The sequence below is a fragment of the Schistocerca nitens genome, chromosome 1 (assembly GCF_023898315.1).
Source record: "Schistocerca nitens isolate TAMUIC-IGC-003100 chromosome 1, iqSchNite1.1, whole genome shotgun sequence".
Taxonomy (NCBI): Eukaryota; Metazoa; Arthropoda; class Insecta; order Orthoptera; family Acrididae; genus Schistocerca; species Schistocerca nitens.
In genome coordinates, this window is record NC_064614.1 from 633,337,742 (window position 1) to 633,355,051 (window position 17,310).

General features: G+C 40.1%; 1 protein-coding gene across 1 annotated transcript in view; it reads left to right on the forward strand.

Annotated features, from left to right (window-relative positions):
• Positions 1-17,310, forward strand: part of LOC126257987 (polyribonucleotide nucleotidyltransferase 1, mitochondrial) — a 149,172-nt gene that overhangs the window by 32,650 nt on the left and 99,212 nt on the right. The gene's annotated exons all lie outside the window — the stretch shown is intronic.

Sequence of the window (17,310 nt, forward strand, 5' to 3'; positions counted from 1 at the left end):
TGGGGGACTACTTTTTCAAGGACATTATGCCCAAGGGCAGAGATCAGGAGCTGCTTCTATTTAGCCATTTAGATAAGAAATTGACCCCAACCAAAAGCCTACCAGCCAATAAATTTGTTCTTGTACCTGAAATTTGGGGTAAGTTCCTGGAGAAAATATAACCATTGATGAGCAACTGTTACCAAGCAGAACAAGATGTAGGGTCACTCAAACTGAACAAATATGGTCTCAAATTCTAGGTTGCTGCTGATGTAACGACAAAGTATAAATTTGATTCTTTCCTGTACCTCAGAAAAGAGGACACAAATAAGGAGAAGCAAATACTCAGTACATTGTTCTGCATCTAGTGGAGCCATTTCTAAATCAAGGAAGAAACATGATCTGAGAAGCTCAGAGAAAAGAAAACTTCATTATTTAGTGCAATGAACAAAGTCTGTTGTGAAATTCGTGTTAGGGTGAAAAAGCTAAATGCTACAATACACTCCACCAACATCCTGCACAAGACTGCAACCCAGGCTGTACACCATGTCACTATACAAACGAAAGAAGAATAAAAATGTCATTATTCTGAGTACACTGCATGGTGTAATAGCAATAACCAATGAAGGAAAGGCAAAACCTGAAACTGTAACATTCTACAATGCAACAAAGTATTGGGTGGACATGGTGGATCAAATGACCTATAAATGTACTGCAAAAACTGCATGTAGTAGATTGCCAATGCATGTCTTCTACATTATCTTGGACATCATGGCAATAATGTATGAGGCATCTACAAAATAGTAATGAACAAGAAAATGGAAAGAAAGAAGTCTATACTTCATCTTGGGGAAAAAACCCTCAAGAGGAACAAAAGAGCTGAAGAATAACAAATAAGAGAAAAGTATACGCAGCCAAAATCATCTAGAAAGTGGAAGTGCCAAATCAACATCTGCAAAGGTACCAAGACCAATGATAACTGTGTAAAGTGTCACAAAGCCGAGTTCAGAAATGTGTGTGTGTACAGCAGAAATCACTGTGCTAAGTGCATCTAGCAGATTCCAATGACTCGAGTAAAAAGTTCAAAAAAGCCATGTGTAGAACACCTGAGAGTATAATAAGGGCCTTATGTAGCAGTTGTGTCTAGAAAGTTGTACAAGTAGTTAATATATGAAAATGTACAATAGGGAAAGTTATCAGCTTGAGCTACGAAAAATTGGAAAGATATTCTTTTGTTGATATAAATAAATAATTATTGTATTCATTATCATGTTAAACGATTACTGTTATCACTCACAAGATGGTATCAATTAATACACTGATATAAAGTGCTTGTTTAAGATAAAATGACCCCCTTTGACCATTTTAGGAATGTCAGAAACTCTGCCATTCTACTGTTAAGGGTCATTAGTTCTTTGTCTATTGCATCCTGCTTTAATGGAAACTATAGTAAATGATGAGTCATTGAGTAAAAGTACATCATCCTGTATCACAAGAGATGACATGAGCTTCTGTTAATAATTGTATCAGTAAAAGTTTGTTTATGATAAATATTAAATGTATGTTTACCATCTTTTTTCAGTTTTAGATAAGTCCAGAAAATTGTGTTATTCTATACAACTTCTAGGGAAAACAGTATTTTTGAATTATAGTGTTAAGCAAGGCAGTGTAATTCTGCTTCATTACCTTGAAATAATAATAGATTATTGACAACATACATTTTGTAATAAACTGCTTTTTGTGTCATATCACTATTCATCAAAAAGAATTTATTTCCCAAGCTATTAACAAAGATATCGGCTAGACTTCCTGCTAGACTTTTCCATTGTGAGACCATTTTGGAAGCAAATTTTACCATTGAATTCAAAATAACTGTATGCCAAAAGAGAGCTCAAGGGGTGCTGTGAGCTTGATAATTTCTCCTGTCTTAAGGTTTTCAGATGCTATTAGCTTTTCCTCAGGGCATACATTCTCTGACAGGTACATTTGTATATAAGTTTGCTGTATCGAAAGAGTGTTGTATTACATTGTCTCAAACAGTAATAATTATTGTAGAGTAATTTGCAAGCTCATAACTATTTTTTATATTTGCTGTATTATTGAACACAACTGCTTCTTCCTGCTTTTTTTTTTTTTTTTTTTTAATTTTAATTATCTCATTCAGTTCATAATTGGGTGAAGTTATGTCATTAACAATGGTACATATTGTTTTATCATTCATGTGTCTCTTGATTCTTACCTAAGACATAGTATGCATCATTTTAGCTACTCTTTTTTCCCCTGCCTGTGAGAAGAAAGATAATGTTGTCAATTTTTCGTTTTATGTTTGCATGAAAGATTTTTGTAGGGTCTTTATTAACTTCAGTAGTATTACTGTTAAAGAAAAAAGCTTCTGTTTTCCTAATATATTCACAACTATTGCAGAATTCTCTTTAATCAACTTAGTAATTGTTGTCTTTTTGTCACTTACTTTTTTAATTAGAAATTGAAGTATGTTATTTTTGTTCCTGTAGGAAATGGAGGATTTAAAATTATTATTTAGATGGTTTTTAGCAGTTGTGACATTTGTTATTTGAAATTTATTCATTTTGGCACACTGTTGCTATTTTGGTTTCTGCTGTAATCTCCTTTAGTACTGCAGGTCTAGTGTGACTGAATACTATACTGGAATCCTTTTTCTAAAAGTGACTGCTCGCCCTTAGTAAAAATGATGTCTTTTAAGATTACCACTCTTTCATGAGAATGTTTAGTCTGTGGATTGGCATCATTTACTACTATTAATTCTTTACATAAAATTGCAGTTTTCCTACCATCCCTAGTACGAATTGGTAAAATGTTTCTCTCAGTACATTTATCAGTTCTCTGCTTCACAGTACCAAAATGGTCACTAGACAATATACTTTTCAACCTACATTCTAATTCCATATCTTCTCTGGTTAACAAGTCTTTACTTTTACACAATTTGCAAATTTGTAGCCTCAACCATGATCATTCAATTTTTACTGTACCAGTATGTGCTTCCTTAGATTTATTACATATTTTAATCCTTGGATGCTTCAGTGTTGTTTTTAAATCCAAGCATTTCTTGTTGGACTAAATTCTCTTTTGGTCTTCAGCAGTTTCCAGTGGCCAAGTTTCTTATGATCTCTGTTCACTTGACTTGGCATGTTTCCGTAGTAACTTGACATGTATTGAATAGGCCTATGACACTAAATGGATGTATTACATTGTGCAAAAACTCTTATGAATGGAGCTCACAGGGTTTTCTTTCAATTGTAGTGCAGTCCATCCCTTGATGAACATATTTTAGTTTGAAATTTGGCAGTCCACTTGAGCTGACATACCCAGGAGAATGGTGTCCTTTGAGGAAGGGTGTTAACTGTTATTCCTTGTGCAGTAGCCATCAGGAGCGTCGTAGCCAAAGTAGAACTGTGAAGGAGTTCCTTGAAAAATTAAGCTGATTCTTCTTGTATTGTTGATTGCGTTTACTTAAATTTATGGACTGACTTTTTTCAGGTTCATAAACATTTTATTTTTATCTGTTAATACTTTTATGTTGTAATTTCATGTAGTCTACTGACATGTTCCATGACCTTGGAGATTTGCTCCTCAATTTGGTCCTAGAAACTTGACGTGTGAATAAATAAAAAATAAATTAAGGAGCCGTGTGTGTGTGTGTGTGGGGGGGGGGGGGGGGGCGCGGGCGTATGCGTATGTGTGCATGGATGCGAGCGCACGAGGAAAGGGCACAAATGAGCATATAGGCGTACATACAACCCTTGCATGATTTATACTGTCTGTTATGACTATGTTAAAACATTCTGGTCCACCAGCTCTGCAAGCTGCTCCATTACTCTAATACATGCACAAGCACGCACGCACATGTTTGGGATTAGAGTAATGGAGTAGCTTGCAGAGCTGGTGGACCAGAATATTTTAACATAGAACAAGTACCATCATTGATTAGTAGCACAGCTAAGGCTGTTAACAATGTACAAGAAATCTTGCGCACCAGGTTTTATTTTTAAATAAGTATTTCATTAATTTTTAAAGGTGCACCAACCTTTAATTACACTGGTTGGTCTAAGCAGGCTACTCAGCAGTTTCCCCTGATGGTGTCCTTGCGATTAGACTTCCATATGAAATTTACAGTCTTTGACACAGAGAGCTATGCAGGCCCAAAGACACTTGAGACAGATGAGGTGCAATCAGTGGAATGACTTTTTCTGTTGCTCTGATTTCCTAAGAGTCTTACAGACCATTCAGCAAATGTACAGAGCATCAAAAGTGGTACAGAACATACAAGAACCAATTTACATTAAAAACACACTTTACATGTTATGCTTTTAAGAAAAGTAAAATATCATTCTGCTGGGTGCAGGGAAATTGGGTAATACGGGGATATGAGTAAGCTGGCACAGGAGCAAGGGATGCACACAAGGAAAGTAATGTACTAATCTTGGCTGTCCTCCTTGAGTTTTGTTACCTCATTGCGGTATATGCCAGTGGGGGAATGTGTGGCTGGAAGTACAAAATCGCAAATTAAATCAGGCAGAACCTACAGTTTTGTGATGGAGAACATCATTCCAGTCACAGAGATGGAAAGAAGTGACTTTAATGTGGCTGAGAAAAGGCCAATGTCTTCTGGTATGCAGGCACCTCCTCTGGTGGGAGGACCCATCAGATTGCAGTATTTAGGGTATCTCATTATTGGTGTGCTGCATCTTAGTTGAATGTATTTTATATTCTGACAGGAGGGCAATAACTCTTCTTGATAACAATTTATTCATTGTTTTAAATAACAGTAAACAAGTGTGAAAAAGGTTTTAATGTTTTGTGTATTGTCAGGACTCCTTCACTAATTATTGGATAGGTTATTTTAATGTATTTAAGAGTGGCTGGTTTTTCCTTTTTTATTCAGTGATCAAGCCAATCATGGTTTTATGAATCAGTCTTAAAATTTTGACCATCTGTCCATTTCTCTTATAATATGTGTTGTTAAAGTGAGACTCAGATATTTACTTAACCTCTCTTAATGTCCATTGGACAGAACTGTTACCCATTACTCAACATTTACTTGTGGTCACAGTGGCTGGCTCTTTTCTTATTTTAATTAGTAATCAGCCAGCCATGTGATCAGATAATAACTTTTAGCATCTCCTTCAGCTAATTCTCATTTTATTTAGTATTTTTTTTCATTATGTATTATTGTTTCATTTAAGCATGAGGAAAGGGCACGAATGAACATATAGACATACATACAACCTTTACATGATTTTTACTGTCTGTTATTAATGTACTGATAAGCAGTCATTGTCTCTGTTATTGCCAGATAGTCTTTCAAGGTAGTCCGTGGGGCATTGTTTCAAGGAGTTTGTTTATGAGGAAAACTTTATTTTCTCTAAGCATTCAATTCTTATTTTGCAAGTGCACTGAAAGTACACTGATAACCAGGTTGTTGAGTACCCGTAATTTCAATGCTATATGATCACACTTCGCACCCTCTTCCTTATATTATTTTGTGTGTACGTGCGTGTGTGCGTTCATGCATGCATGCACGCATGCATGTGCACACTTGCATACCCAGTGAGGGGAAGGGGAGGGCATCAGCCACTATCCACTTAGACACCCATTGTAAACTGAACTTGCATCCAGTCTCACCAAACAGAAATGAATATCAATTCATTGTCAGTTAGGAGAAAGCTATGATGTGTAAGGGATATTGACTAGTTGCACGTATACCCAGAACTGTTTGTCATAAAAACTTGCAGCTGTTTAATCATTCACTGCAAAACTAGTATGATTTACCCCCCTCTCCTGCCCCCACCATTCTGATTCCCCATTCAGATCTTGGGCGTCCTGGGTATGCTCCTAATGGTGAAAGGGAAAAGAAGAATAACTCCAAGTATTACTTGAAACATCAATAAACTATTTGCTTTTAACTTAATTTTTAAGAAAGTACTATGTCAAAATTTTCACCTTCAATCAGCCTTGTTACTAATTATCTTTATGAAACAGAATTTTGGGCCAGCATATAAAATTTATGTGTGTGTGTGTGTGTGTGTGTGTGTGTGTGTAAAAGGGGGGGGGGAGAAGGTTATTTGGTAGTATAATGTGTTTTAAATGAGTGTGGAATGAGCCAGTAGGAAGTTAAGGGGAAATATATGGGGAAAAACAGTATCTACGTTTTAGGATATAAAATTACAATATCTTTTTCTGATGAATTTTTTTATGAAAAGGAGCAAATGTAATTCCTGCTGCCGGTCGGAGCGGCTGAGCAGTTCTAGGCGCTGCAGTCTGCAACTGGGCGACCGCTACTGTCGCAGGTTCGAATCCTGCCTCGGCCATGGATATGTGTCATGTCCTTAGGTTAGTTAGGTTTAACTAGTTCTAAGTTCTAGGGGACTGATGACCTCAGATGTTAAGTCCCATAGTTCTCAGAGCCATTTTTGTAATTCCTGCATCATATTTACTAGTAGCCAGTTGAAGGTTTACATTATTCTCTATTTTTCATTTTCTTTCTTAGACACAAAACAATACATTGCTATCAAGCAGTGGATTTTCTAAGTAGAAAGGATTGCAAAATGAGTATGATGTTATTTGCAGCTATGAATTGGCAGGTAATGATTTACAAATGAGTGCCATTTTGTGCAATGAACACTCCAGATTAATTACGAATGCAGATACAGGAGTCAGTGTAGATGTTTCAAGGAACACAGAGAAACTAGGAGTTGAAATTCTTTGTACAGCAAATAGATAGATAAAAGCGCAAAAAACTACTCTAGCTTTTAGAACTGTTAGGTCCTTTCTCATGGTAGATGTAGTAATGGGTTGAGGGAAGTTAGAAATGGAGGGCACATCACTCAAATCCTAGGATGAGAAAGCTCCTCCTTTTGTAAGGGTGAAGTGAATCAAAGACTGAGGAAATCAAAGGTAGTACACTGGTAAACTCTGTGGCAGCTTCAGTCTGGAGATGATAAGTCAGAATGAGAAGTAAAGATATATATTAAGAGGAGGAGAAATGAATAGCACAATTAAGAAATGGGAGGAAATGGAAAAGGATGCAGTCTAATTGAGTGAATGAATGGGTGGGACTGTGTGTATAAACTTAAAATCAGTAGAGTAAATAATTGAAGAAAAGAAGGAAAAAAAGAGAATGGGTATATGTTGTTGGAGATTGACGTGTATGGTCTCAGGACGTGAGGATAAATTGGAGAGTAAGTACCCATCTTCAGAGTTCAGGATAAGTAGTATGAGGTAGGAGGATCCATATAGCCCATGTGGTTTACCAGGCACTCAACTCACTTGAGTCATCCTGTACAGTACCTCATCAATTGGGTACTGCATGTCCCCATAGCAGACAGTTCCTGTGTGTCTGTGGTGCATAGCCAGAAAACAGAATCAGTGGCTTCACATGTTGCTCTGCATGTGATGACAAGGACATACCATTAATAGGCCTGGAGGGTTAAACGCTAATGTAGCGGTGCAGGGATGGGAGGGGGCGGGGATTTTACAGATGGTTGCAGTGTGTGAGTAAAGGTTTAGAAATAACATATGGTTTGACAAGAATGTTACGGAAGTTGAACAGGATGAGAGAGGGTAAGGTGACAGTGTGTGCTGTGAGAATGGTATCAGTGAGAGGTACTGTCTTTTCAGGGCTTGATTTTGAGGAAGTCATAGGCTTGGTGGACTTTTAAAAAAATATATCTATTGAGGCATTCAAGAAGTGGCTGTTAGTAGGTGACAAGAGAGTGCCTCCAAAATTTTTGCAACTAGGAGCTATAGTTATTGGACAGTGAGAAGAGAGTACTATGTACTGTCACAGAGATTTATTTGTGGACAAGACCTGTGGGCTGGTTGCAAGATATGAAATACTGGCAAAGCTGTTGTTATAGGTGTTGAGTGATTCAGTGTTGTAGCTGGTAATGTTTGCCATATTTGTACAAGTTGTAGGGAAGTAGCCATTTGATGTGGAAGGGGTAGCTGCTGTCAAAGAGAAGGAATTATCCATTATGGTTAGTTCCATACGGACTGAATTCAAGGTATATCACTGAGATATGTAAAAATGGAAGATGAAGTAAAAATTGTACAGTGTAGTGTGAAAGTAAATGAGGATTGAAACTTGAGGATTAGAGCAGCATGAGGACAAACACGCAAGAGGTGAACATGTTGAGACAACAACAAAGACCTTTGCAGCTGAGAAATAACTGAGAATAAGTCTTAAGTGTGGCAACTGCATACACATAGAAGTATAAAAAGGATCTTCTGGTTTCAGAATTATTAGTTCTTTCCTCAGGGAGGAAAGGCAAATAAGTTGAGGAAGGTTAGAAATGAGGGGCAGATCACTCAACTCGAAACTGGGAGGCACTCACCTGATGTGATGGTGACGGGAATGTCGTCTTCCTCCTCACAGCATGTTCATTCCTCACAATCTGGTGTTGGAATGACATTCCCTACCTTTCTAAACTTCCTTAACATGTTCCTCTTTCGTGCCTGAGGAAGGAACTAACAGTATCAAATGCTACGATACCTTGTTGTCCTTTTTTACATGTCTGTCAGAAGTATTTGGAATGTTGTGTCTTGAAGTTAATCACTGACCAGCTATTCTGTCTCCTTCTAATTTTACAGATTAGTTCAAGCATATTTAATTTAATAAGTGAGAGAACAAAATACGAAGAGCCCAGTCATTCAGAGGCAGTTGCAGTTTAGTATTAGTGCTATCTTCCCCACCCTCCTCCCCCCTTCTCCCCTCCTCCCCTTCTCCCTCTTCTCCTTCTCCCCCTCCTTCCCCTCCTCCCACTTCTGCCCCTCCTCCCCCTCTCCCCCTCTCCCTGTGTCCTCCCCCTCCCCCTCTCCCTGTGTCCTCCCCCCTCCCCCTCTCCCTACGTCCTCCATCCCATCTCCCCTCCTCCCCCTCTCCCCTCCTCCCCCTCTCCCCTCCTCCCCCTCTCCCCTCCTCCCCCTCTCCCCTCCTCCCCCTCTCCCCTCCTCCCCCTCTCCCCTCCTCCCCATCTCCCCTCCTCCCCATCTCCCCTCCTCCCCCTCTCCCCCTCTCCCCTCCTCCCCCTCTCCCTACGTCCTCCCTCCCCTCTCCCCTCCTCCCCCTCTCCCTACGTCCTCCCTCCCCTCTCCCCTCCTCCCCCTCTCCCCTCCTCCCCCTCTCCCCTCCTCCCCCTCTCCCCTCCTCCCCTCTCCCCTCCTCCCCTCTCCCCTCCTCCCCTCTCCCCTCTCCCCTCCTCCCCTCTCCCCTCCTCCCCTCTCCCCTCCTCCCCTCTCCCCTCCTCCCCTCTCCCCTCCTCCCCTCTCCCCTCCTCCCCTCTCCCCCCGCTCCCCCTCTCCCCCCGCTCCCCCTCTCCCCCCGCTCCCCCTCTCCCCCCGCTCCCCCTCTCCCCCCGCTCCCCCTCTCCCCCCGCTCCCCCTCTCCCCCCGCTCCCCCTCTCCCCTCCTCCCCCTCTCCCCTCCTCCCCCTCTCCCCTCCTCCCCCTCTCCCCTCCTCCCCCTCTCCCCTCCTCCCCCTCTCCCCTCCTTCCCCCCTCCCCTTAAAGTGATAGTAGTAGAGATGCTCAGACTTTGCCAATTGTTAGATGTGCTCAGTTGTGTTCTTCATCTCTTCAGTAACTTTTGACATGACATTTTAATATCATTTTCATGGAACCAGATTTCCTCTAGTTTCTCTATAAGATCTTGTTTGGCGGTTATTGTAAATTTCCTTATCCCCTGTTTCACAATAGCCCATAAATTTTAAATTGGTTTCATATCAGGACTATTCCCTGGCCAGGGCAACACTTTCAGTTGCTTTTCTTCCAAGTACTTGGAAACACTTTTGGTTTTGTGGCAAGGTGCCCCATCATGCACAAAGATGGCTTCTTTATTAGGAAAGCACTTATTTATTTATTTATTTGGGAGAAAAGTTCTTTTTGAAGGATTTCTTTATATTGTTCTTGCCTCATTGTCCCTTCAACAATGTGTAATCTGCCAGGACCTTTCAGGGACGTCACACTTCAGACCATAACAAAAGTTGAATGCTTCACACATTGCTGCACACACTCAGCTCTGAACTGTTCTCCAGGTCTGCGACGAACATACTGGCTGCTTTCTTCCATCACAGTGGATATAGATTCATCACTGAAGCATACCTGAAGCATGTGTACAAAATTGCAAGTTAGAAAAGTTGGGAATAGTAGTATAGGAGATCTCAACAGTCCCAAAATTCAAATGTGCCTTTCTTCGGTATCAATAAAACATCACAATTTCAAGCCAAAACTCCTAACTTACAGACCCACTTAATTTACCATATCGTTGCACATACCTTAGCCTGGTCCTCAGTTGTCCACTCCTGAAGTTGTTTATCCCTCTGCAATCTTTTGGTTTTCATGGCAGGTGTGCTTTTTCTGTTTTTTCCTTGGCCGACATGTCTTTAAACCACTTTCAAACAGCCTCCTCCTCACTGTCACAGATGAAACTTCAACACGCAAACCTTTCAACTAATGGCTCATGTCTGTAGAAGTAAGTTTATAGTTCATTGTTGCCATGTTTGTAAGTCTTCTCATTGTTCTAGGACTGTTTTTTTTCTTTTACATCCACATTTTCCATTCCTGTTTGGCTTGTATTCACCACCTTTCTGCACTGAAAGTTTGATTCTGCTGACAGTTTTGTGATGTTCTCATTCTGTCAGCAATTTCTTGCTGTGTATAATGGTTTTCAGCAAGAAGTGCTACCACAGCCAAAACTTTCCATGGTGTATCATCTTTTAGCTTCCCATAACTTCACTTTATGTGGAAACTCCAAAATTTATTCCTATAGCTAAACACATGCAAGCACACAAGTTATATAACGTCTTGTTAATGTAGCAAGAAGTTGACAGAATAAATAACAAGCTGAAGTACACCACAGAAACATAAAACATTACTGTAAATACGGTTTCAAAGTAACACCAAAACGTCTTGGAGGGAAAATGACAAATGTTACCAACTGTGGAAAATTCTGTGATCTGTGAGTTGCTTGGAAGAGAAATTTTGTGGCATCAATCATACCACTAAAACAAATCAATTATTACAATTTTCCCTCCTATTTTTACACCAGAGTAGAAAAAATAATCATTTAGTCTAATAATTTGAACACGTCTGTATCATCCGCATATGCTAAAACCTTAACTTCATTTCTTAGGAGAATATCAGCAGGTACTTGTTTTAGTTTTGTCACAACACCAAGGCTATGTTAAACAGTAGAAGGGATAGGGCATCCTCCTGTCTTAGTGCAATTTTATTTTTAAGGTCGTCAGACTTTATCCCATTTAGCAAAACCCTGCTTATATTATCATCCGGGCCCATTTTACAGAGATTTAAAAGTTTAGTTGGAAATACCAAGTCCATCATAACATTCCACAAGCTTTACCTGTGAATGGAGTCATCAGCTTTTATAAAATCAATGAACAAGTAATGTATTTTTTGTTTACATCCCCTTACTTTTCATTTATTGTTTTGATTACAAATATGTTGTCAGTAGTGGATCTACACACATAAAAAAGGTCTTGCATTAGCTCGGTCCTGAGAGTTCCGGAATCTGTACAGAAAATTGGAATAGAGATCAACATAAACATCATTTACACCCTTTTTATTACTCATGAAAACCACACATTGCATGTGTGCCACCATACAGAGAGACCTTCAGAGGTAGTGGTCCAGATTGCTGTATACACCGATACTTCTAATACCCAGTATCATGTTCTCTTGCATTGATTCATGCCTGTATTCGTCGTGGCATACTATCCACAAGTTCATCAAGACACTGTTGGTCCAAATTGTCCCACTCCTCAATGGCGATTCGCCGTAGATCCCTCAGAGTGGTTGGCGGGTCACGTTGTCCATAAACAACCCTTTTCAATCTATCCCAGGCATGTTTGATAGGGTTCATGTCTGGAGAACAATCTGGCCACTCTAGTCGAGTGATGTTGTTATCCTGAAAGAAGTTGTTCACAAGATATGCATGATGGGGGGCCGCAAATTGTCGTCCATGAAGACGAATGCCTCACCAATATGCTGCCGATATGGTTGCACTATGGGTCAGAGGATGGCATTCACGTATTGTACAGCCTTCACAGTGCCTTCCGTGACCACCAGTGACATACGTTGGCCCCATATAATGCCACCCCAAAACAGTAGGGTACCTCAACATTGCTGCACTTGCTGGACAGTGTGTCTAAGGTGTTCAGCCTGACAGGGTTGCCTCGAAACACGATTATCTGGTTGAAGGCATATGTGCCACTCATTGGTGAAGAGAACGTGATGCAAATCCTGAGCGGTCCATTCAGCATGTTGTTGGGCCCATCTGTTCCACACTGCATGGTGTCGTGGCTGCAAAGATGGACCTCGCCATGGACGTTGGGAGTGAAGTTGCGCATCATGCAGCCTGTTGCGCACAGTTTGAGTCATAACACGACGTCCTGTGGCTACACGAAAAGCATTATTCAACATGGTGACGATGCTGTCAGGGTTCCTCCGAGCCATAATCCGTAGGTAGTGATCATCCACTGCAGTACAAGGCATGTAATTGACAGTTCCTGTCTCTCTCTATCTTCTCCATGTCCGAACAACATCGCATTTTGGTTCACTCAGAGACAACTGGACACTTCCCTTGTTGAGAGCCCTTCCTGGCACAAAGTAACAATACGGACGTGATTGAACCGCAGTATTGTCCGTCCAGGCGTTGTTCAACTACAGACAACATGAGCCGTGTACCTCCTTCCTGGTGAAACGACTGGAACTGATCAGCTGTCAGACCCCCTCCGTCTTATAGGCTCTGATCATGCATGCTTATTTGCATCTTTCAGTGGATTTAGTGACATCTCTAAACAGTCAAAGGGACTGTGTCTGTGATACAATATCCACAGTCAACATCTGTCTTCAGGAGTTCTGGGAACTGGGGTGATGCAAAACTATTTTTCATGTGTGTATTTCTGTGAACGCCATTTTGATAATCCCTGATTATATTTTCTGCATATGGTTTCAAGTGGCTTAGCAATAAATGGGATAAAACCTCATTGGCTGTGTTAACTAATGATATTCCCCTGTAGATTCTGAAGTCTTCTTTGTCTCCTTTTTTTATGTATCGGAGCCATTTTAATGATTCTTTCCTTTCTGTTGGTATGGTTTCTGTTTTCCAGATTGCATCTATCAGTTAAACAAATGTCTGTGCATTGCTTCCCTTCCATATTTTAGTATCTTAGCTGGAGTTCCATCATTTCTAGTTGACTTGCCATTTTTTAGGTTTTTGGTACTTCCCAGTATCTCTTCATATATTGGTTCTGGAATCTGTCCATTATTGGGGCCACTGGTGGAATTCATAATTGATGATTCTGGATCAGAATAATTCAGTAGATTGTCAAAATGTTCTTTGCATGGTTCAGTAGTCACATTGTCATCCTTATCCTTCATCACCTTAGATTTTTAGTTAAAACCTCTTTTAATTTTGTTGACTGTGCCATACATTTTGTGAATGCTGTTATTTTTATGATATTCATGAACATTCTCAATCTTTTGCTCTAGGTATTGTTCCCTTTCTGTACAGTTTGTATTGTTAGCTGGCTTTTGTGCCTGCTGATAAATAATTTCTATTTCAGTTTTATTATTTGCTTTTTGCCATTTCCTGCATAACTTCATAACCTTGTTTTCAGGTTCCTCATATTTTTCATCAGACCAAATCTTCCTGCCATTTTTTACTCTCTGTGGATCATTACTTGTAGCTGCGATGATGACTTCTTTTATTCTATAAGTGTAGGCTTCCACAGTCATTGTCACAGTCAGTAAATTTTTTTGGGGTTAGTGACTGCATTGTCAGTATGCAAAACTACCAATTTTTCGGTCACTGTTGCAAATAACGCCCTTCAGGGTGTTTTTGTTTACTGCTGAATGAGAAAACTTTATTTATTAAATACTTGCAGATGTGGGTGTTACCTAATTCTGATAGGCTGTTAAGGATGAAAGGGAGGGACATTAGAAGTTCTTTATTGATGTTTTCATTGTTTCTTTTCATTGGTGGAAACCCGACGTTTTGACTGATGTTAGCATTATTGCTTGTGATTGGTGGAAACTGGCGAATGGAAAACCAGGTGGCAGTTGTGACATGGCGTTGTTTTCCTGCTTTCTAGCGCTGACTGAGGCATGCCAGTACTCTATGTACCTGTGGCTGCTGCCGTCTCCCACGTGCCTGTGTGTGTTGCTTCATGTGAGCTGTTGTCCTGTAACACTGTCATTGCTGGCAGCCAAGATGTCGGAGGTCAGTACCCGTCTTCTCTGTTCATGTTAGCAGGTAGTTTTGCACATTGACATTGTGGTCATAAACCCAGAAAAATTTTATTGACTTCATTTATTCTGAAACTTCCTGGCAGATTAAAACTGTGTGCCCGACCGAGACTCGAACTCGGGGCCTTTGCCTTTCGCGGGCAAGTGCTCTACCAACTGAGCTACCGAAGCACGACTGACGCCCGGTACTCACAGCTTTACTTCTGCCAGTACCTCGTCTCCTACCTTCCAAACTTTACATTTATTCTGTTTTACTTTCTATTCTATTCTCATTACTGATCATTTATGGTTTTCTCCCATGCTACTTAGAACCACAATTGGTTTGAAACTTCAGCTTTGTATTTTAGTATTTCTTCTGTTCCTATTACATTTTCCAGTTCAGATGTGTCAGACGGGGACATCAGCAACTTTTCTTGTCTACAGAAAGTATCATCACTAGACATATTTAGACAATATTTTCTCTAGATGTACAGAATGGTATTTCTCCCCAGATGCAAATAAGTTGAAGGTAACGCCTACAATAAGTAGAAAGTACCCAGACATTAGTGGTGCAACCAATTTCCTTCCCTGTCCTTATTCAATCGGAGCTCGGGTTCTGTTAGTGACGACTTCATTATCAAAGAGACATGGAACCCAAAACTTCTCTTTTCTTTTGGAGCTTGTCACATACCAAATAAAAAAACTATGAAATGGTGTGAAAAGGAAAGAACATGAGAAATCAATAGAAGGGATAGGAAATAAGTTATAGATTTTCTGATAAAAATTATTAGAAAATGTAGTGCATCTGTTAAGTAATATACATACATGACTCTAGTGTTACCTGTTTTAGAACACTGCTAGAGTGTTAAGGAGGCCTGTTGCTATGAGGGTGATGGGTCAGATTAGCTCATACAGAAGTTTAAAAAAGGAAGTTGAATGGAAATTGTTGAAAGCAGTGCAAAATATTTCACAATATCTTGTAGGTACATTTAGAGAGAGGCATTCATGGTGATTATAGAAAAATTCTGCTGGCTCCATCATCAGTCTCATATAGATGCAATGAAAATAGGAGAAATTGGGGGAGCATAGCGCTTTTACAACGACCCTTTTTCTTTTCACTCTAATGGGGCAGAACTTAATAAATGTTGGGATAGAAAGTAATTAATGTTGGCATGAAGTCCCCTCTTCCATGTGCTTTACAATGACTTACAGAGTATATATGTAGGTGTAAGGAAAGTTTCCACCTGCATTATTCAGAGAAGCTGATTTTCGGAGGGAGGAAGGGGGCAAGAGGAGGAAACAATGGTAAATGTCTTTCAGCAATGAATGAACTTCGATGCAGTTTGGGAGTGGCCACTTAAATGGGTGGATAGCTGGTTAGTGAACATGTGCATGTAAGACCAACAGAGATGTTGATAACTGAGTTTACTTTTACCATTTGCCTTAGAATGGAACTGGATATAAAAGTGACAAGACTGGAGAAGGATGTGCTGGGAGGAGGCATCGGATAGGTCTTACATCTGGGTCTTTCACATGGATTTGGCCCAAATTGTGAGGGTTTGGGAACAGAAGGGTACATAAGGAGGAATTGGTTTATTTTGTTGGTTGTGTAAACAGTACTACCCCATTTTGTGGAAGGATAACATGATTCTGGAGCTTCATATATAATTGAATACATTGTTGGAGAAAGCAGTGCAATAATATGATTTATTTATTGACTTGAATCGGAAGCACACACGTAGGATGCTATAAATTTATAGTTTCAGGTAAGAAAAGACAATGAATTTATACATAAAAAATTAAAATTGAGCAGTCTTTGCCCAGAAATGAGTAACAGGTACAACATTTTCTTGTGCCTTAAACAACTCCAGCCCATTGCAAGAATCATGGCAACATAACAATGTTGTCTATGCTTCTCCACATTCACTTGGTGGTAGCCCTTGTAAATATCACCATTTCATTAGGTTGTTCTCAGATCTGCCAACACCCTTTAGTAATCTGTTCCGTAATCTCCTTGTGGCTCACTGTAAGTTTTGTCTGGCTGGGAGGGATTCTGATGACTTTCGCCCTTCTTAGAAATAACCTATTTTGGATGCCCAGTGTTTCTCTGGCTTCCTCGGTTGACATATTTAGTGCAGATGTTGACTTAAATAGCTTTTCCCAGACTTCGTCCCGGGTCTTAGTGGAGTATGTCTATGCAATGGGTGTAACAGAGTTTCTTCGATTTTCTTCCTTTTAGCATTTAAGGGAACTTTTTGCTCTACGTCAGGAGAAACAATGCCTGTCTTGCAGAGCATTTTATCAACAAGAGTTTGTTCCAGGCAACCAGTAATTAGCTGTGCAGTTTCATGTAGGACTATGTCTACTTCTTTCATATGGTTGGATTTATAACACACTGGGCACGCATATTCACCAGCCAAGAAATGGTGTACCATAGCAGAAGTATGGGCCACCTGGTGCTGCCCCCCCCCTCCACCCCCCCCATCCCCCAGTTACTGCCAACAAGTAATACTATTATAAGCTGATAGTAGTGTTATTATTTTCTGCGCTCACACAACCATTGTATATTGAGCCATTCATGGATTAGACTTGTATGTCATTAAGTTTTATTAATATACCCTGTTCAGTGAGTGGGAGGCAAGTGATGTGAGGCACTTTTGAGTATTGGAGGAGGAGGAGATTAGCGTTTAACACCCCATCGACAGCAAAGTCACTAGAGTCGGAGCACAAGTTCAGATTAGGGAAGGATGGGGAAGGAAATTGGCCACGCCCTTTAAAAATTCATGGGAAACCTAAATCAGGATTGCTGGACATGGGTTTGAACTATTTTCCTACCAAATACAAGTCCAGTGTGCTAACCACTGCACCACCTCACTTGGTATTTTTGGTTATTGTCAGTGAACTCATCTACTGAAAATTGTGAGGCACCTTAACTACAACCACTAAATCATGAACACTGTATATGTCACTGTCATATTGTTCCTGCAGTTCACTACAGGAACTTCAATTCTGTGGGTCAGTTTCGTATCGCATAGTTGCGTATCACACATTG